Source organism: Callithrix jacchus, chromosome 10 (assembly GCF_049354715.1).
Source record: "Callithrix jacchus isolate 240 chromosome 10, calJac240_pri, whole genome shotgun sequence".
Lineage (NCBI taxonomy): Eukaryota > Metazoa > Chordata > Mammalia > Primates > Cebidae > Callithrix > Callithrix jacchus.
The window spans coordinates 106,976,599-106,997,970 of record NC_133511.1 but is presented as its reverse complement, the minus strand read 5'-3'; the positions used below and the strand labels follow the sequence as shown (position 1 = coordinate 106,997,970).

The 21,372-nt window shown below is 35.0% G+C and overlaps 1 long non-coding RNA gene across 2 annotated transcripts in view; it reads right to left on the bottom strand.

Annotated features, from left to right (window-relative positions):
• The window catches only part of LOC118145489 (uncharacterized), a 119,368-nt gene that overhangs the window by 6,824 nt on the left and 91,172 nt on the right, over positions 1 to 21,372 (bottom strand). For both annotated transcript variants that reach the window (XR_013523387.1, XR_013523388.1), the window contains exon 3: positions 11,286 to 11,378. This is a non-coding gene — a long non-coding RNA (uncharacterized LOC118145489). The remainder of the gene's footprint in view (positions 1 to 11,285; positions 11,379 to 21,372) is intronic.

Here is a 21,372-nt window from a genome sequence, read left to right as displayed (position 1 = left end):
GCTCAGTTAGTCAACATCTGATTGAGCTGCAAATTATTTTAATATATCTTATCTCAAGGCCAGTGTCCATTAAGCTGCTAGAGAAAAAGAAAGACCTCTGGCAATTAGAACACAGTATATTCTTGAAGTGTAGAGGATGTGTGACTTAATGCTTGCCTGTTAAAATTTGGTATCTTATTGCCAAAAAGTCCTGTTTATCATTTGGTATCTTATTGCCAAAAAGAGCCAGTTCTGTTGGTTTTATGATATTTATTTCAACATTAATTTTGATCATTTGGCCCTAAATCATAAAAGAGAGGAGTTATAATGAGGCCTGACTGATGTCTAATCCTACATGGCTGGGAACTAGGTTTTTAAGGTTTTTTGGAGAGTTGCCTTGGCCATAAGGGATCAGCAGGGACTTAGGATTTTATTTTTAGTTTACAATATGTGTGTGTGTGTGTGTGTGTGTGTGTGTGTGTGTGTGTGTGTAGAACAGAGCCAAAAAAGTGTATAACTGTAAACCAGAATGAAATGTTTAGAAACAATTTTTAATCAACTCTATTGAGATACAATCTGCATACAATGAAATTCAAACACGTTGAATATATAGGTCAATGCCTTTTAAAAATTCAGTTGTAGAACCAGCAACCCAGTCAAGATGTAGAGGATTTTTATCCCCTGGAAAGTTCTCTTCATCCCTTTGGAGCTGATCATCTTTATGCCATCTCTGACACAGAGCACCACTGATACAATTTCTGATCAGGATAAACTAGGTTTTCCTGGTTTTGAACTTGATAGAGATACAATTTTTGTATCATCTTTTTTTTCTTCAGCAAAATATCTACGTTTCATTCATGTTATTCAGTTTCAGTCATTTTTGTTTCTGCATAGTCAATGTCATATGAATATGCCATATAATATATCATATGGATATACCACAATTTGCTTGATGGACAATTAGAAACCTTTAATCTTTCAAGGAAAAAAAACCCATATTACAAATATGAGTACATATATATGTAAAATATATGGCAAAAACCTGGAGAGAATACAGAGCTTCAAAAGGGACTCTAAAACAAACAAAGATATTGCTTTGACATCTTTGTTGAAAATTAGTTGAATTAATATTTGTGGGTTTATTTCTTCTTTCTCTTTTCTGTAACATTTTTGTATGAATACTAAATACCTTGATTACTATAGCTTTTTAAGAGTAAGCCTCTATTCCAGGTACAGTAAGTGCTCCAAGTTGGCTCTTCTTAAAGTTGGTTTATTTATTCTGAACCCTACATTTTCACATAAAATTTAGAATCAGTTTGCCAATTTTTATAAAAACTCGTGGTAGAATTGATGGAACCGTGACTGGAATTTTGTTGGGTCTTTCAATCCATACCCATGTTATATCATTTTATTTAGTTAGGTTTTCCTTATTTTATCTCAGTGAACTTTTGTAATTTTAAGTATAGAAATCTTAGACATTTTTGGTAGATTTATTCCCAGGTATTTTATATGTTTTTTTAAAAGCTTTTCAATATTCTGTTGTCCATATATATGTAAGAATATAATTGCTTTTTTGTATAATAAATTTTCATCTTGTGAACTTGCTAAATTCACTTATTAGTTCTAATATTTGTTTTATAGAATTCCTGAGATTTTCTATGTAAACAATTATATAATCTTATTTTATTTCTTTTCAATCTGTTAATCTTTTAAATGACGAAATCAGGAATTCTTACCTTATTTCCAATCTCAAAGGCAAATATTTCAGTCCTTTTTCATTAAGTATAATGTTGATTATAGTTTTTTCCAGATGCTTTTTCTCTGTTTGAGAAATTCCTGGTTTGTTGCATTTTAAAAATCTTGATAGTTGAACTTCTGCAAATTATTTTTATGCATTTATTGATATAATTGTTTCTTCTTTATTCCATTGATAGGCTATATTACATAAATTTATTTTTGAATGTTAAACTAACCTTTAGTAAACCTTAATTGCTTATGATGTGTTGTCCTATATATTCTTAGATTCAATATTTTTAAAAATTTTTTGATATAAATTTGTAAAGAATATGATTTTGTAATTTTTATCTGTATTTGTCATACTTTGAAAAACCATAATTTCTTCTGAGAGTGCTTGATAGAGTTCACTAGTTAAAATCATATGAGGCTAGTGTTTTGGGGAAAATGGGTTTGATAATAACTTTATTTTTAAAATAAATATAGGATTAGTTATTCATTCATTTAAAAATTAGGTTTTCTTTTATGTCATGAAGCATAGTTACAATAGCTGTTTAAAGTCATAGTCAGCTTCTCTGTCTAATTTTTCTGGGGGTTGGTATTCATTGATTGTCTTAGCCTTAGAAAATCAGTTCCCTAGTTCTCTAAATGATTAATCATTTTGGGTCATGCCCTGGACATTGTCAAGGTTATGCTGTGCAGCTCTGGGGTCTTGTCATATGCCTCAGTACAATGTAGAAGTTTTTGTTTTTCAGCCTTGTTAGGTTTAGACAGTAAATCATTGCTTGTACTCTGGGTGATAGTTCAATCTCAGTTCACTTATCTAAGCCATTGTTATACTGGTTTGGTTCTGTCCCATGTTCAGCTCAGAAGTTAAATAAAGTGTTCTGCCTGCAGAGGTTACATTTTTCTCATTCCTCTAATCAGAACCTTAAGTCTTATCAGAACTTTAGAATGCCAGGACACTGTGCTAAACTGGTCTTGGATTCACTTTCAGGGAAAAACCATGAGAGGAAAAATGAGTAGAAAATTTTAATTTATATGGATTACTTCTTTGAGTCGTAAATTTCCCTCATAATCCATCTGCTTGTACTTATTCTCCCTGTCCTGGGTAGTAGTTGTGGTTGTTATTGTTTTAATTTTTTTTATTTTGCCAATAATTTTTAGCCATAGTTAACGAGAGGGCTGGGCAGTAACGGGCTCACAGTGCTGTAACAGAATTACAACTCCACACCTTAGCCATCATTGTTTTTGAATATTGTTTTCATATTAAGCAATTGTAGTTCAAAGCTTAATCACATATATAATTATATTTATGAATATTTTCTTGTAAGTAGATTATCATATAGTCTTGAGTAGAATGTCAGTTTATTCCCACAATTTTCAATTTTTATAACTTTATTTTACAACCATAGACAGAACTCTTAGCACAATGTTGGCTAGAGATAGCAATAACAATATCCTTATCTAATTCCAGGATCTAAAGGTAATGCTTTAAAATCTGTATCTGTCAATATTATATTTGTGTAGATATTGGGTCATTTACATTTATGAAATTAAGAATGTTCCCTTGTATTATTTGTCTATTAAGAATTATTTTAAGTTAAATTATAAATGGGTATTAATCATTTTTCTGAATCTATTTATATGACTATATGCTTTGTCTCTTTTAAACTGATATCTTGGTGAATTAGATTAATACAATTTCTAACTAAAAGCCAAAATTTGTACACATACAGATGCACACAGACACACACAAACACACACACACACACGTACATAGATATCGATAGCCGAATTTTGCTGGGCAATATTTTATTTAAGATTTTATATCTACTTTTAGTGGGTGTTGTTGGTCTATAATTTTTTTATCATGTTATTCTTGCCTTACATTACAATTAAGATTATTGTAGTATTATGAAGTAATTTTGAGAATATTCTTTTTTATGCTTCAGAAATCTTTATATAAATTGAAAATATCTCTCTATCAAATGTTTTATAAAACCCAACAATAAAATAATATGAAATCATTATTGCAATAGTTTTTCTCCCAATGATTAAATGTATTTTAAATTGACAAGTTTTACATATTATTTATTTATTTATTGTTGTACTGTAGGTTCTGGGGTACATGTGTAGATCATACAAAATTTTTGCATAGGTACATACATGGCAAGGTGGTTTGCTGCATTCATCACCCCATCACCTGTATCTGGTATTTCTCCCTATGTTATCCCTCCTCAACCTCCCCACTTCCCACTATCCCTCACCTGGCCCTCCCCAACTGACTGCAGTGTGTGATGCTCCCCTCCCTGTGTCCACATGTTCTCATTGTTCAACATCTGCCTATAAGTGAGAACATGTGGTGTCTGTTTTTCTGTTCTTGTGTCAGTTTTCTGAGAATGATGGTTTCTAGATTCATCCATGTCCCTATGAAGGACAGGAACTCATCATTTTTTATGGCTGCATGGTATTCCATTTTTTCATGTTTGTTGGTCTCATATATGTCTTCTTTTCTAAAGGGTCTATTCATATCCATTGTGTACTTCTGAATAGGTTTGTTTTTTTTTTCTGGTAAATCTGTTTTAGTTCTTTGCAGATTCTGGATATTAGCCCTTTGTCAGATACTTTTTAATTAAAATTTTTAGATTTAGGGAGTGCCTGTACAGGTTTGTTACATGAGTATATCACATGGTGCTGAAGTTTGGTGTAGGAATGATTTCCATCACCCAGGTGTTGAGCATAGTACCTAATACCTTGTCAAAACTTGTTCCTTTCCTTTCTTACCTCCTCTAATAGTCTGCAGTTCGTTATTGCCATCTTTATGTCCATGAGTACCAAATGTTTAGCTCTCACTTATGACCGAGAATATGCAATATTTGTTTTTTTGTTTCTGCTGTTATTTGCTTAGGATAATGTCCTCCAGTTCCATCTGTGTTACTGCAAAATAAATGATTTTTTTCTTTTTTATGGCTACATAGAATTTCATGGTATATCTGTTCCACATGCTCTTTATTTAATCCACCCTTGAGGGGCAACCAGGTTGATTCCATGTCTTTGCTGCGGTGAATGGGGCTGCAGTGAATATGTGAGTGCATGTGTCTTTTTGTTAAAATTATTTATTTATTTTTGAATATATGCCTAGTAATGGGATTGCTGGGTCAAACAGTAATGAAGCAGGATGTTTTCTTGACTACTTCGTGGCACTTGCGACAGGCGTGCCCATGTCTAACCCTCACGCGAGGGAGCATGTGAGCAAAAGACTGCAGGAACTGGAATGAGTGCTTTGGGGCTCCAGGAGGAACAATCCATTTTCTCAGTTTGCCATACTCAATCCCTTGTGGGACGGAGCAAGTAGGCAAGCAAACACAGGATCCAGCTGGCTGCTTTGGGTCACTGGCAGTAGAAAACTCCACGTGGGCTCTATGACAGCATCCAAGTTGGGGTGCCTGAGCCTCCCTGCCCTGAAGCACCAGGGGGCATGTTACAGTGCTCTTTTAGCTCTGTCATCTGTGGATGACTTAACTGTTAACATCTCAGTGGGCACTTTGCCTACTTTGCCTTGTCATGTGGTGCAGCTGCCCTCTGCCATTGAGGGCAAAGGGCCAGTGTGATAGCCTTTTTTGGGGGTGTCCACACTCATGGCTCCCAAGCTCATGTCTAGTGTCCAGGAAAACTTAAGCAGCATGAATGAATTGAAGGGTGGTGAATGTGGAGGATTTTATTGAATGATGAAAGTGGCTCTCAGTGAGAAGGGAAGCTGAAAGGGGCATGGAAGGGCAGGTTATTTTCCCCTCAAATCTGTCAGTCTCGAAGGGACTCTTCTCTGAAGTCAAGCCATATAGCCATCTCTCTGAAGTCAAGTCTCTTCTCTCTGATCTCCAGCCACTTCTCTGCTCCTCTCCAATTGAGTCCAGGATCTTTATAGGCACAAAATGGGTGTTCAGGTGGTCCATAGGTACTTTAGAAAAAGGCAACTGTCGAGTGGGAAAACAGGGATAGAAGTCTCACTTTGGATCACAGGTTTTAGGCTTTTTGACTTGAAAGTGGGACTTTATTAGGGACCTGCCACTGTCTGCCTAGAGTTTTTCTGCCTCCTGCCTCTGTTGTATCAGTAGTTCTAACCTCTTTCAGAAGTCTCCAAACTGCTTTTCACAGGTGCTGAATGAATTTACATTCCCACCAACAGTGTATAAACATTCTCTTTTCTCCACAGCCACACCAGCATCTGCTGTTTGTTGACATTTTAGTAATATCCATTCTGATTATTGTAAGAGGGTATCTCATGGTGGTTTTGATTTGTATTTTCCTCATGATTAGTAATGTAAAACATTTTTTCATATATTTATTGGCTGCTTATAAGTCTTCCTTTGATAAATATTTGTTCATATTTTTTTGCCCATTGTTTTTTTAAGACGGAGTCTCGCTGTGTCACCTAGGCTGGAGTGCAGTGGCACAATCTCATCTCACCTGCAACCTCCACCTCCTGGGTTCATGCAGTTCTCCTATCTCAGCCTCTCGGGTACCTGGGACTACAGGTGCATGCCACCATGCCCAGCTAATTTTTTTTTTCAGTAGAGACAGGGTTTAACCCTATTAGCCTATTAGGATGGACTAGATCTCCTGACCTCATGATCTGTTCACCTTGGCTTCCCAAAGTGCTGTGATTACAGGGGTGAACCACTGTGCCTGCCTAATTTTGCCCATTTTAAATGAAGTTATTTGTTTTTTGCTTGTTCAATTGTTTAAGTTCTTTATAGATTTTGGATATTAGACGTTTGTCAGAAGTGTAGTGAATACTTTCTCTCATTTCTTAATTTAAATACTCCTTTATCTTAATAAGGGCTGTCTGTTTACTCTGTTGATAGTTTATTTTGCTATGCCAAAGCTCTTTAGGTTAGGTCCCAGTTGTCAATTGTTGTTTTTGTTGCAATTGCTTTTGAGAACTTAGTCATAAATTATTTCCCCAGGTTAATGTCTATAATAATATTTTTTAGGTTTTCTTCTAGAATTCTTATAGTTTGAGGTCTCACATTTAAGAGCTTCATAGGCTCACATATGCCTTTTTAAAAATAAGTTTGATGTTTCTTTTTTCTTAGCTATTGTAGATGTCATCCAAGTTTCCAGATTTACTGGCATAAAATGTTAGCATAGTCCTTTGTGAGTTTAAAAAAAATCACAGCAGTGCCTAGAATTTTGTCCCTTTTTCATGTATTATTATTTACATGCATTATCTGTTTTTCTCTTGATCATGGTTAACAAAGATCTGTCTATTTTTATCAGTTTCAAATAATCATCAATAACTTTATTATTAACTTCTTTTGTATCTTCATTGTTGTATCTACCATTCTTTCTTTCTATTTTATTTTGATTGCCTGTTTTTCTTTTCTAGCTTCTGCTGTTGCATTCATACCTCAATAATTTTGGCTTTTTCATATATAAGCATTACTGTGAAAGAACCATAAATTCAGTTTTAGCAACTTCTCACAAATTCGCAATGAAGAAATTATTTTATTGTTTATTTAATTTCCATTATAATCTCATTGTTAACTTTATATTGTTAACAATATATGACTTAATCTCTAGGTGATGCCTTATCTTTAGTTATGTTTCTGACAATGATATCCAATCATAATTACATTATATTCAGAGGACATTGAGTGTAGAATAAAAATTGCTTGGAAGCAATTTGAATTTTTGCTTTAGAAGAAAAAATATTCTTAAACTGTTGTGTACAGGGCTCAGTATATATCTTTGAGATTAGCTACTACATTCTTACAAAATTTATCAATTATTCAAAGAAAAGTGTTAAGTTTTCTGAAGTTGACAAAAGATTTATATTTCTTTTGTAATTTTGGCAGTTTTTTTGCCTTATGATAGTTAAATTTTAAGTTTCTAGTTGAAACTCTTTAGTCCAAACCATATGTTTTACCTTAAAGTTTATTTTTTCTCATATCAGTATAGACATTCCATATTAATTGCCTGTGTCCTGTTTTTCCATTTTTGTTTAATTTAAATACTTCTTTTTATGCTAAAGTGTAGCTATAATGGCCACATAGCTAGACTTTAAAAATTTCATCTGATGAACTCTTAAATAATTAATCTTTTTAATACATAATATTTTTCTTTTTTCCTGCCATATTGAGTTGAGATCTATAATTAATTTTTCTTCTCATTCCATAAATTTAAAACTTACACATACTTATTTATGTTTATTATTTTAAAAATTTCCTTAATTATATGAATGTGAGTATGGTCATTCAATTTAACAAAGCCTAAATTTATTCTATTTTGTTACTCTATTTCAAAATAATATGATGAACATCTAAACTTCAATCTTCATATTCTCTTTATATTTACTATATTTGGTCAAGATTTCAGGTGTTTTATAATAATTTTTAAACTCCCAAATTAGACTGTATGGCTATAATTTTATATATTAATATACATAATATCTGGGATCCTTTTTTTCCCTCCATTCTCCAACATATTTTAGCTAGGACATACAGTTCTAAGTTAAGAACTATTTTCTCCCAGCAACTGGAAAATGCAATTTTACATTAAGTTTTAAGTTCTTCACTTGACGAATCTGCACCAGTATAATTATTTTGATTTATTTATAATAACACTTTTTCTCATTGTATCTGAAACCTTCTCTTTGTTTTGGGTTTTGACATTTTACTGCAATAAATCTTTTGGGGATTGTTTTCATTTTAATTACTTTAGTTTTCTTAATGCTTTGTCAATTAGAAGAAATGTGACTTTTATGAAATCTGGAAATTTTTCTTCTATATTTTTCCTTCTTTTTTTAAAGACATTTATTTATTTACCTTAGTTAACACATAGAGTTCTGTATCATTTTTGTGCCCAACATGAAATTTTGAAATATATATATATATATATATTGAAATGACTAAATTGAGCTAATTTTTAGTATACAATATATTGTTATTCAGTATAGTCACCATGTTGTACAATAGAACTCTTGAACTTACTCCTTTTATGTACCTGAAATTTTGTATACTTTGATCAACATCATTCCAATACCTTTCCTGAGCCCCCAAACCCTAGTAACGTCTATTCTACTGTCTACTTCTACTAGTTCAAGAGGTGTAGATTCTACATATAAATGGAGTCATGCAGAATTTCTCTCTCTGTGCCTGTCTTTATTCACCTAACATAATGTTCTCCAGGTTAATCTGCATTGTAATCAATGACAGGTTATCTTTCTTTTTGAGGCTGAACAGTATTCCAAATTATCTTTTTTCATTCATCCATTGAGGACACACAAGTTGATTTCATATTTTGGCTGTTATGAATATCAATGGGTGTGCAGGTATCCCTTTGACATACTGATTTCATTTCTAGAAACATCAATAAATGAATAAAACAATCCTATTTACAGCAGCTACACAAACTACAATACTTAGGACAAATGTAACCAAAGACACTAGACCTGTATATTCACAACCATAAAAAACAGGTAAAATAAAATGAAGACATAGTCATTCATTCCATGTTTAGTGATTATAGGAATTAATTTTTTAAATGTTTATACTAATCAAAGCAATCTATAGATTTAGTGCAATCCCTAACAGAATAATAATATCCTTCATAGAAAAAGAAAAAAATAATTTAAAATTTGTGTGGAACTACCAAAAAACCCAAACAGCCAAACAATCTTGAATAGAAAGAACAAAACTGGAGGTATCACACTACCTGACATCCAAGTTTAATAAAAAGCTATAGTAATCGAAACAGTATGGTACTGGCATAAAAACAGACACATAGACCAATGGCATGGAAAGCCCAGAAATAAACCCACATATTTACAGTCTATTGATTTTTGACAAAGGTACCAAGAATACAGAATGGATAAAGGACAATCTCTTCCATTAATGATGTTGGACAACTGGATATTCATATGGAAAAGACTAAAATTAAAATCTTATATTGTATATCAAAATATACTTAAATTAAAGACTTATATGTAAGGCTTGAAACTGTAAACTGACTAGAAGAAAACAGAGGGGGAAAGCTCCATGACATTGTTCTGGGCAATAATTTTTTTGGCTATAAATCCAAAAGCACAGACAACAAAAGCAAAAATAGACAAATTGGATTGCATCAAATTAAAAAGCAGTGTAATCACTGAATGCATGCACTGTATTTTCAGCAAGTACAAAGAGGAATAAGCATTTACAAGTTGTATCATTTGGAGTTTATTATTTAATCTTTTTACATAATAGTTTTCTTATCAGTGAGAATGAACATGATCATAATAAGCACAAGGGCTTTGCAAAAAGTGCATGGAGATGTTTTTAAAGTACTGAGTTTTGTACCTGGTACATTGAAAGCAGCCAAAATACGATTTAGTTTTGGTTTATAACACAAATTCTCATGGAATATCTGTGAAACATGAAAGGGAGAATCTCATTCCAAAAGGACGAAAGTGGTAGCTCAAAAGAGTTCATATTCATTGAGCACTTAAAATGTGTCAGGCACTATGGTTGGGGGGGAGGTCTGTAAACTACCATCTGGTGCCAAATCCAGCCTGTTGGCTGCCTGCTTTTGTAAATAAGGCTTTATGATGACACAGCTATAATCAATTGTATTTCTATTGTCTATGACTATTTTCACACTACTACAGCAGTTAGAGTTGTAACAGAGTATATTTCCTTTATTAGAAACAAAATATTTATTATCTAGCCCTTTACGATAAAGTTTGCTGACCCTTGTATTGTATTAAGGACTACAAGTAAAATTTCTTATTTAATTATCTTTTGGCATCAAGGGAAATAGAAAGGTGTGGTCAGTTGAAGAAAGGCAATTCTTGGAAATTGGTATAGTAGCAGGAAACAGAGATGAAGAGTGTGTGGTGAAGAATAAAAATTGAGACAAGAAAGGAAAATGATTGATAGTGCTTAAATATTTCATTCACTAACATTTGAAAATAATGACAAGGAACATATAAGACCAGGTAGGTCAGATGAAGTCTAATTTTCTAAAAATATGTGCACAGCTACCTGCTTAAGTGGCAAAGAACAGACCTTATTCGATTATTTCTCCCCATTATAAGTTATTTTATCTTCACATATTTGCTGTTTGTGTATCACCCCTTTCTTTACTGCTTGCTTAGTCAGTATGTATCTCTCATTCCTAAGAATCAATTTACAAAAAAAAGTCTTCATTCTTGCCAATACTTTATTCAACACCCCTTCCTACTCCCTCATCCATCTTCAGGATTTATGTGTGTGGGTTAATTTTTTTTTCCTTTTTGCTCTATGTTTAGGTCTTATATGAGCTTCTCAATTTTCAAACAGCCACATCCTACACAAATTCTGACTCTGATTCCAATCTGTCTTGCCAAGATTTGTCTGAGCTTGTGAGTCAGTGTTTAAAACAACCTACAGGAACTGGGCTGTAATGATCTTAGGATATTTTACTCTCAGGAAAGGGTTACTGTTTCCTAAGATGGCAGACATACCTAAGTCGAAAATATCAACTCCAATTCCCCAAAGCAAACCTGTTTGCATTGCAGTTCATTTTCAAGAAGGTTGCAATGCACCTACCTCTAGGATTCCCATAACACAATCTTTAGCATAATTTTTGAATCCTCATGAGTGAGATGAAGTCAGTGTTTCGTATATATGAACTATACAGATCTAGAGGAGGAGAAAAAAGCAACATTGACTTAGTCTAGAAGAGTTTCCCAAAGGGGAGAAATTGACATTAAACCTGGAAGTGTGAAAAATGCACTATGGTTAAGTACAACTATAAGGATAATAAGACATGGGAAGATACATAGATATATAGCCTTTGGGACTAATCAAGAATGGTGACAGCATTGCATTCTATCAATTTAGTTCAATTAATGTTTATCTATCTTTTCATTCATTCATTCATTCATTCATTATGTCATTCATCCTATTTCCATTCAGCAATCATTTTAAGTACTAGGCAAGTCAATGGAAATCTAAAGATAAAGAATTCATGGAGTTCAAAGCTCAGTGTGGTCAACAAAGCATACACACACACACACACACACACACACACACAAACACATGCACACATATATAATTTATACACACGCATTTATACAGCATATTTTTATACATATACAGTAATTGCATAATGGTGACAACCATCATTTCCAAACATCTTATTTTGTTCACTGCCATTCTTGTAACCCAAATTTGATATTCATGTAGCCACAGAGGTTCATAAAGGTTAGCCAAATTGCTCAAGGATACACAGCTTGTAAGTGGCAAAGCTGAAAATGTAGCCAAAGTTTGTCTGAATCTAGAGCTGGCCATATATTTTTCCTTTATGTTGTGCTGCCTCTCTGGGAGATGTAAAAACTGCAACAACTTGAAACATATTCAAAGAATAGAATTAGCAAAGAGGAAGAGGTGACCAGCAATAGATGATGCCAGACAAGACAGTGAAATGGTTGATAGGAAAATATTTAGCAAGATTCCTTAAGAACTCATAGTCCTTTGGGAGAGAAAACCCTTCCTCCATGAATCAATTAAAGAGCAGGCCTTTCTTTAATTTAGAATATTTCACAACTTAAGTTTGAAGTTATGGGCTTCTCAAGCAAATGCTTTTTCCACTAGTTTTTAATCCCTGTCCTAGTTCTCTTCATTATATAATAGGCAGATTGACCAGAGAGATCTTCTGGCCAGGTTCTCTGTGTACCTTAGATTGGGGTTAATACAGGATAACTGAATTTGACTATATTAAATTAAAAGAGCCCAGGGTGATTTACATTTCAATCTTTTCCAGTCTGAATTATAGACAGGCACTATGGTCTCTTATTCTGTTCAAGGAGTTCTGGCATGTAAGTAGCAAAAGAATGCTGAGAATAAGTTTAGAATCAAAATCAAGTAAACTCAGGGATTTAGTTGTAGATTGGCATTATTTTTTATGAGCTGAAGCCCTGACTAATGAAATGTGCTTCATGTTGCACTGAAGTTTCTACGGTCAGTGACATTCATAGAAGCTATGAAGTTTTTGACATTTTAGGAGCCTCCACATTGGTCTGAGCCAATGTACCTCAAACTTCATGGGCATAAAAACCACCTGGGGATCTTGTTAAAATGCTGCTTCTGATTCTGTAGGCCTGAGATTCTGCATTTCTAACCAGGTGGTGCCCACACTGTTGATTAGCAGAGCTCATTTAACTAGCAGAGGTGAAGATATTGAAATTACAAGACATAAATAACACTGATGGAACATGGTTTTCTAGTCATCTTGCTTGCTTTTGGTCTTGGAATATATAGTACTAATATATATATAGTAAAATGTATATAACACTTGGAATATATCAACTATGAATAGATAGTTTGCCCAAAGCAGATTTTATTATATTTCAGGATGCAATGAGGAAATACAGAGCTGGTCAAGAAATATGCCATACTCATGGCAGTGCCTCTGAATTATCTGTGGTGAGAACAGTTTCCTCCCATTCTGTCTTAGACCAATAGTTAATAAAAATATATAAATCACTAGAAAAAAGGCACAAAATCAGTATAAAATATAAGCTTTTAAGTTTTTTTTTTCAAATGCTACATTTAGGGTTTGAAAAGAAAAATTTATGTTTTTCAGGTCTGAAAAGAAAAAAATTAATATTTTTCAGTTTCAATGGTCATAAAGTTATCCTGTTTATATAAAGGTTTTACAATGCTAACTCTCAATTTCTATAACTATTTCCTCACAGACTGGCCCAACATGCAGATCCCACTATGAGTAGCAAGGCTCTTGGAATGAGTAGTTCAGGAGGATACATAAATAAGTACATTCACCACAGGATTGCATATGACATGGTATGAGGCTCTGCACACCACAAATACTTAGTAACAACCTGTTAACTGCTCAATGATGATATTGGGTCCTTTTCATCTGAGTGACATTGAAATATTTTTATATTCTATAGTTCCTTTTTGTTTAGATTCCTTCAGATTGCTCCCTTTGGCCTTTTGTTTTAAAAATGCATCTAAACACCCTGACTATTACTGAATACAGAAAGAAATATAAGGTGAAGGATTACCTGTCTTGTGTGAGGTGATAACAGCAGAAAAGAACTATTATGTTAAAAGAGCTTGACAGCTTCAGCGGAGAGTTGCCTGACAGCAACAAAGTTAGGAAGACAGTTTTTCTAGTAATAGAAGTAAATATGCTTAAGTGATATGGGAGAAGAAATGTGATGATTTCAATGACTTTATCAGGTTCATTATGACTAATAAGTAGTCACAAAAGAACACGTGTCATGTTCTCCAATATTGGAGGAGTAAACAATGAAAATATAGGTAGTGTGATATGAGTGGAAGATGAGAACACATTTTAATATAGACTGGCCAGAGGAGACTAAAATGCCATAATTGATGCTATTACCATTTTCATTGTAAGAGGCATGGAGGGTGGGTAAATAGATTTATTGTGTCTCATAACACAATATAGATGTCATCTCTCAAACTCATGATCAGAATCAAAAGGAGGCAGTGAATAAGAGAATTCAACTGGAGACAATTATGGAGAGGTCATCTCTATAAACTGTGAATTAGAAGAGGTGTAACATTCCTGCTGATTTGAACATTTGCCTCCAAAACACCTTTCCCACTCCATGTACCAGTGTACATTCTCTTCAGTGGAAATAAAGTCTGATGTATTTGGCTTGAGTATTTAATTATTGCGTTACTGGGTATTCTTAACTGTGCCTCTCCACGGCAGTATTAATACAAGATGGGAATAAAGAAACTACCCTTTTCCTTCTTTTACAGAGACCTCTTGCCCAAAGGGGTCATTGGAAACTGCTGGAGATTGTTTTGTTCACAATGCTCTTTATTTCATTTTCTCTCAGTCTTTGGGAAAAGTGAATGTATTGCAATTTAGAAAATTGAGTAACACATTCAGAAATGACAACTCTGTACTTGGTTATGCCAAGAGGATTCCCTAGATAATCTCCAAGATGTAAAGACTTAAGACATCATCAGAAAACAAAGACCGTCTTTGAATAATGGATTTTTTTTCCCAGAACATGACACTTTCATTTATATTTCTTGGCTTTCTTGGGATCTCACTTGATTTTCACATGAATTCTCACTCTTAAGAATTTCTTTTCAAACAACTAAATCTCCTGTTATTGTTTATGTTAAATAATATCAGTTTACTGTAGCTTGTTTCCTGGATACACTTTTGTGTGTGTGTGTGTGTGTGTGTATGTGTGTGTTGTTGTTGTTGTTTTGAGATGAAGTCTCGCTCTGTCACCCAGGCTGGAGTACAGTGGTGCGATCTCGGCTCACTGCAACCTCCATCTTCTGGATTCAAGCAATTCTCCTGCCTCAGCCTCCCACGTAGCTGGGACTACAAGCACATGCTACCACTCTCAGCTAATTTTTGTTTTTTTCTATTTATAGTAGAGACAGGGTTTCACCGTGTTAGCCAGGATGGTCTTGATCTCCTGACCTTGTGATCCACCTGCCTCAGCCTCCCAAAGTGCTGGGATTACAGGCATGAGTCACTGCATCCAGCCTCCTGGATACACTTTCATTAGACAAATAACAAATGGGTTTTTAATTTTTATTTGACATTCTTTCCTATGACTAGGTAAAGGATGCTGGACAACCAAGACATGGACAGCTAGTTTGGGAGAATCTAATTTCTTCACTGTTTTTTCTTAATGCTATTTATTTGGTAGAATCTGATAATGGAATGTACTTTTTGGCATGACCTACATACTATTTGTAGGTTTGTGTAAAAGCGATTGCGATTTTTGCCATTGAAAGTAATGGCGAAAAACACAATTACTTTATTGTAGTATATCTTTCTGTTGAGTAAGTTTCATGGTTAAAAGTATTGAAGTCAATCAAATTCTTGTTCTACCCTTTACCAGCCATGAGAACTTAGGAATGCCTTTTTAGCTTTTCTGAACTTTAGTTTTCTCATCTTTGAGATGATCGTAATGACCAAATTTACGTCACAGAGTTTTCCTGAGTGTGAAATGAAATACAACCTTTTAAATTATTACCACAGAATCTGCAATATAATAAACACTCAACAAATAGTAGCAACTATTTGTGAGCCATTATATATTTACAAAATGTATATAAGGTAGGTGATGTTAACTCTCTTTTATCTACCAAACACATGCAAGGTTATTATCTTTTAAATTTTCAGCAACTTGTGAAGCCTGTGAACCATAGAGATATCTGACATCATAGAACTCTAAAAATAAATATACACGTTTTTCTTTTGCCCTCTTCTGCTTCCACCACCATTGGGGATTGGCATGATCCCAAATGGTGGCCAGGTATTGGTACAATGTGACTTTGTTGGAGTAATTATATCCCTAAGGATAAAATAAGAGACTGAGGGGCCAGGCGCAGTGGCTCAAGCCTGTAATCCCAGCACTTTGGGAGGCTGAGGCGGGTGGATCACAGGGTCAAGAGATCGAGACCATCCTGGTCAACATGGTGAAACCCCGTCTCTACTAAAAATACAAAAAATTAGCTGGGCATGGTGGCGCGTGCCTGTAATCATAGCTACTCAGGAGGCTGAGGAAGGAGAATTGCCTGAACCCAGGAGGAGGAGGTTGTGGTGAGCCGAGATCGCGCCATTGCACTCCAGCCTGGGTAACAAGAGTGAAACTCTGTCTCAAAAAAAAAAAAAAAAAACAAAAAAAAACAATAAGAGACTGAGGTCACCCAACATTTCAGATCCTGAATCTTCCCATAATGATCTCCTAGAACTAGTTCGTTGGTAGTCAATAGAAATGATTGACCATATAGCACCTGTAAGGTCACATAGGACAATCTGACTAAAGCTGAAATGTCAAGAGAAGCTTCCAGTTTGGAAATCAAGGATTAGAACAGAGCCCAAAGGGGTTGGGATTTTCAATAAACAGAAATAAATTCTTAATCTACATGCAAAGGCATCTGTTTACAAGGATCAGTGTAAGGCAATCCAGATCATTCAGGACCAAAATACTGGAAAACAGAAAATGTCTACTGACCTTCCTTCTAGGGGAGAGTTCTTGTGGCAACTGCTCACCCTTCTGTGATTTCTCTTGGGTTTATACAACTGTAGGTACCCTCTTAAAAGTATAAATGCGATCTATTGGTAGCTGTCAATCCAGAGTAATACAAAGTTCTATTTATGGTAGCACTAAAAGAGGGGCCAGTGACTATATATTTAACAAACTATTAAATATTGGAACCTAATAAATTATCTCCCCCAAAATGTATCTCAACACCAATTCACTAATGGAACCTGGATTGCTAGCATGAGTTCAGAAGTACCTGTTGCTCTTCTCCATAGCAAAAAGTATATGACTTTCTCAAATCTCAGTCACTAATACCAATTTCTAGGTACCTACTAGAAGTCAACATTTTTCCAAGAAGTAAATCTTAAAAATCAACTGTGTAAATACTAATCTATATTTTCTGAGTTCACTTCAGTCTCCGCAATTTACTAACCCTGACTCTGAGTGAATTATTTCAATATGTTAATCCCTATATATTTAAAATAGGAACTGTAAGACTACATGCTTCAGATGACTGTTGTGAGAGGATAAAATGAGATAAAGCACATGAAACATTCCAAATGATGATTGTCATTAATAGTGTGAGAGAAAAACAAAGTCTTCAAAACAGATGAATAATGCATCAGGAATTAGCATGGAAATAAGAGGCCAAATAGTACTCTGAAAATTCTATGAGAGAGCAACATTTTCTGATGTAAGAGTACAAGACAATCTCACATGAAATGGGTAAATAATACAATGATCATTTCTTTAAACTATTAATTCTGAGAAAAACACTAAATTATAAAAAATAATTAAAAGCACTCATTTAAAAAAATGTGTTCAAAGTGAGAAACTGACAAGAAGCAGCAGCAGAACATCAAAAGAAAGAGAGCTACTGTCTCTTACTCAACAATGAGCAAAAAACCACTTTAAAATTTTTGCTAAACCACTGTAATGAATCCATTCCATCATCTCTGAAAAACACTTTCTAAATAATCATGGAAATAAAATTCTTTGGAGTTTAAGAAATAGTATTTTGGTGAGAAGAAGTTTCATAACTTTAGTAAGACTGGGTATTGAAGCTACAAAAGGGTGTTTTTGAGATAATGTTGCCTTGCTCTAACAGTATTTCCAAGAGACTTCATTTGGTAAATCTAACCTATAGAAACAAGTAATCAGGATTTATATATAAAGAAATTCATTTCAGTATTTTTATGGCAATAAAAATAAATTGAGATTACACAGAAAGATAGCATCGCAAAAGGATATATAATAATTCATCATATAAAATATTACTTGACTATTAAAAGCAATACATTAGATAAATACACATCAATAAGGGAAGGGAGCAAATAGGAAAGAAGAGTGGGAAAAAAGAAAAGAAGTGGTATTCATGAATTTCTAAACTTGATAAATCAAGAAGCCCATTTTAACACATCAGGAAAACCATGACATTTTGCCCCAGGGTTTATGAAAAATGTTCTGTGTTTTTGGTTTTCTAGAGTTTACTTTTAATTTTTTTATTGTTTTAATTTACTTTTTTATTTTATTTTTTGAGACAGTGTCTCAAAAATAGCCTTGGCTGTTTGCAGTGGAGCGATCTGTAGCCCAGGCAGTAGTGCAGTGGAGTGATCTCAGCCCACTGCAACCTCCACCTTCAGGGTCCCAGTACTTTTCCCTTAGCCTCCTGAGTAACTAGGATCACAGGTATGTGCCATCATGCCCAGCTAATTTTTGTATTTTCAGTAGAGACGGAGTTTCACCATGTTGGCCAGGCTGGTCTTGAACCCCTGACTTCATGATCCACCCACCCTGGCCTCCCAAAGTGCTGGGATTACAGGCATGAGTCACCATGCCACCTGGCCAGTTTTCTAGAATTTATTACATGATTTAAAGGTACGGCATTCATTTACTATTGAATGAGAAGCAGTATCCTCACCTAGATATCTGTAAAAATTCTTAATTTATTCAATATCAGCCTATCTACTTATATTTGTGCATAGTTCCCAGCTGTAAATTGGTAGTCCTTGGACTCTGGAAGAATTAACTTCTCATTTGAGAATATGATTAAAAAAAAAGAACATAGCACATATACATAAATATAACTGAGGGAATCTGTGTGACAATGAGGCTGACAAGGAGAACCAAGGTAGGAGATAGAGCTCTGATGATATTGTTGGATAGGCCTGTGCTGAAATTCAGCTCAATTTTCAGGTGTTCAGATAAAATAAGCCAATACATTCTACTCTGAGTATATTTGGGTTGGGTTTCTGAGACTGCAGGTACATAACTTCTTTATCTAGTAGGAAGAAGAGATGGGCAAAGGTGTGATTAGGTGTCAATTTGGTGGCAGAAAGTTGAAATAATATCAATCTGTTGGCATCAGTTTTTTATATTAAAAGAAGGTAAGGTAGTTCCTGAGAGAAGAAAAAGATTATGGAGTTGAGTGTAACAAAGAAAATTCGAAAGAAGTGGGAGAGTGCGGAAGAAAGAAAGAAAATGTATTGTCCTGGTTAAATTAATTTCTCAAGATCTATTTTCAAACAGACATTTCTTATTTTATTCAAAAACATAAAAGCCAAGCAACCTGGCATCTATTTTTAAAAAATTAGAAAACATCCAAGGAGATCTCCTAGCTCCAACTGAGGTACCAGGTTCATTGCAACAGGTCTGGTCAGATGGTGAGCAAAACCAAGACAGGGCAGACCTAGGCAGGGAGGGGTGCTGCTTCACCCAGAAAGTGCATCTGACCGGTGAGCTGGGGGCTCCCCTCCAGCATCCCAGTTCAGAAATGGTGCTTCCCCCAAAGCCTCAGCAATTCACAGAACAGGGGATCTTTGCCAGTCAAGCACTAGGAATTACAAGAGTAGAGTTCAATAATAATCCAGGATGGTGCCCTGGATTGTCACACAGATCTAAGCAAACCCATGAGCCTATAAGCCAGCAGGGGAGAGCCTGCAGACCAAGCTATTGCCCCCTCCCCCTCCTCTGAGAGAGAGGAAGCTGAAAGTGCAAAGACACAGGGTGAGGCTGGGCATGTCCCTCCCCTCCCCAACAAACCCCAGCAGGCTGAAGCACTAACTCTGGGGGGTATCACAGTCAGTGCTTCAGTCTGAGCTGAACCTTGAATGATCCAGCTCTGTGGAGGAAAGGGGCAACCCACCATTAAAGAGGTGGGACTAGGCTTCATGTTTTAACAAAAAACACAGGAAGCCTAAGTAGCAATGGGACGGCGTCCTTGACAGCCCAGCAGCGCCTCCAGGTCAGTGGTATGAGGGGCACCCACCATTAAAGAGGCGGGCCTAATCTCCCAGTGTAAACAAAAAAGACACAGGAAGCCTACCTAGCAACCTGAAGGAGTCCCTGGAAACTCAGTAGCTCCTCAACAGGCAGACAAGTGACCTCATCAGGCAGCTCCCTGAGATCAGAGCTGGATAAATCCATGAAGATGGGGAAAAAAAACAGCACAGAAAAGATGAAGTCATCAAAGATGAGAATGCCTCTTTTCCTTCAAAAAATCGCAACTCCTCACCAACACAGAAACACAACATGACAGAGAAAAAGTTCAATGAACTAACAGAAACAGGCTTCACATGGTGGGTAATAACAAACTTTTCTGAGCTAAAAGAACATGTTCTAACTCAATGCAAAGAAACTAGAAACCTTGAAAAAACATTAGACAAAATGCTAACTAGAATAACCAGTTTAGAGAAGAACATAAATGACTTGATGGAGCTGAAAGACACAGTATGAGAACTACGTGAAGCAAACACAAGTTTTAATAGCCAAATCGATCAAGCAGAAAAAAGGATGTCAGAGATTGAAGGTCAACTCAATGAAATGAAAAGAGAAGGCAAGACAAGAGAAAAAAGAGCAAAAAGAAATGGACAAAGCCTCCAAGAAATATGGGATTATATAAAAAGACCTAATCTATGCTCTATTGGGGGCCAATATTCAACATCATTAAAGAAAAGAACTTTCAATCCAGAATCTCTTATGCAGCCAAACTAAGCTTTATAAGGGAAGAAGAAATAAAATGCTTTATTGACAAGCAATTACTGAGAGATTTTGTCACTACCAGACCTGCCTTAGACTAGCTCCTGAAAGAAACACTAAACACGGAAAGGAACAAGAAACAGCCACCACAAAAGCGTACCAAATGGCAAAGACCAAAAATGCAATGAAGAAACGAAGTCAGCTAATGGGCAAGAAAACCAGCCAGTAACAAAATGGCAGGATCAAATGCACACATAACAATATTAACATTGAATGTAAATGGTCTGAATGCCTCAATCAAAAGACACAGACTGGCAAACTGGATAAAAAGTCAAGACCCATCGGTTGCTGTATTCAGGAAACACACCTCACATGCAAAGACACATATAGACTCAAAATAAAGGGATGAAAGAAGATTTACCAAGCAAATGGAGAACAAAAAAAAGCAGGAATTACAATCCTACTCTTTGATAAAACAGACATCAAACCAACAAAGATCAAAAGAGACAAAGAAGGGCACTACATAATGATACAAGGATCATTTTAACAAGAAGAGCTAACTACCCTACATATATGCCTCCAACACAGGAGCACCCAGATACATATAGTAAGTTCTTAACATCCTAAAAGGAGATTTA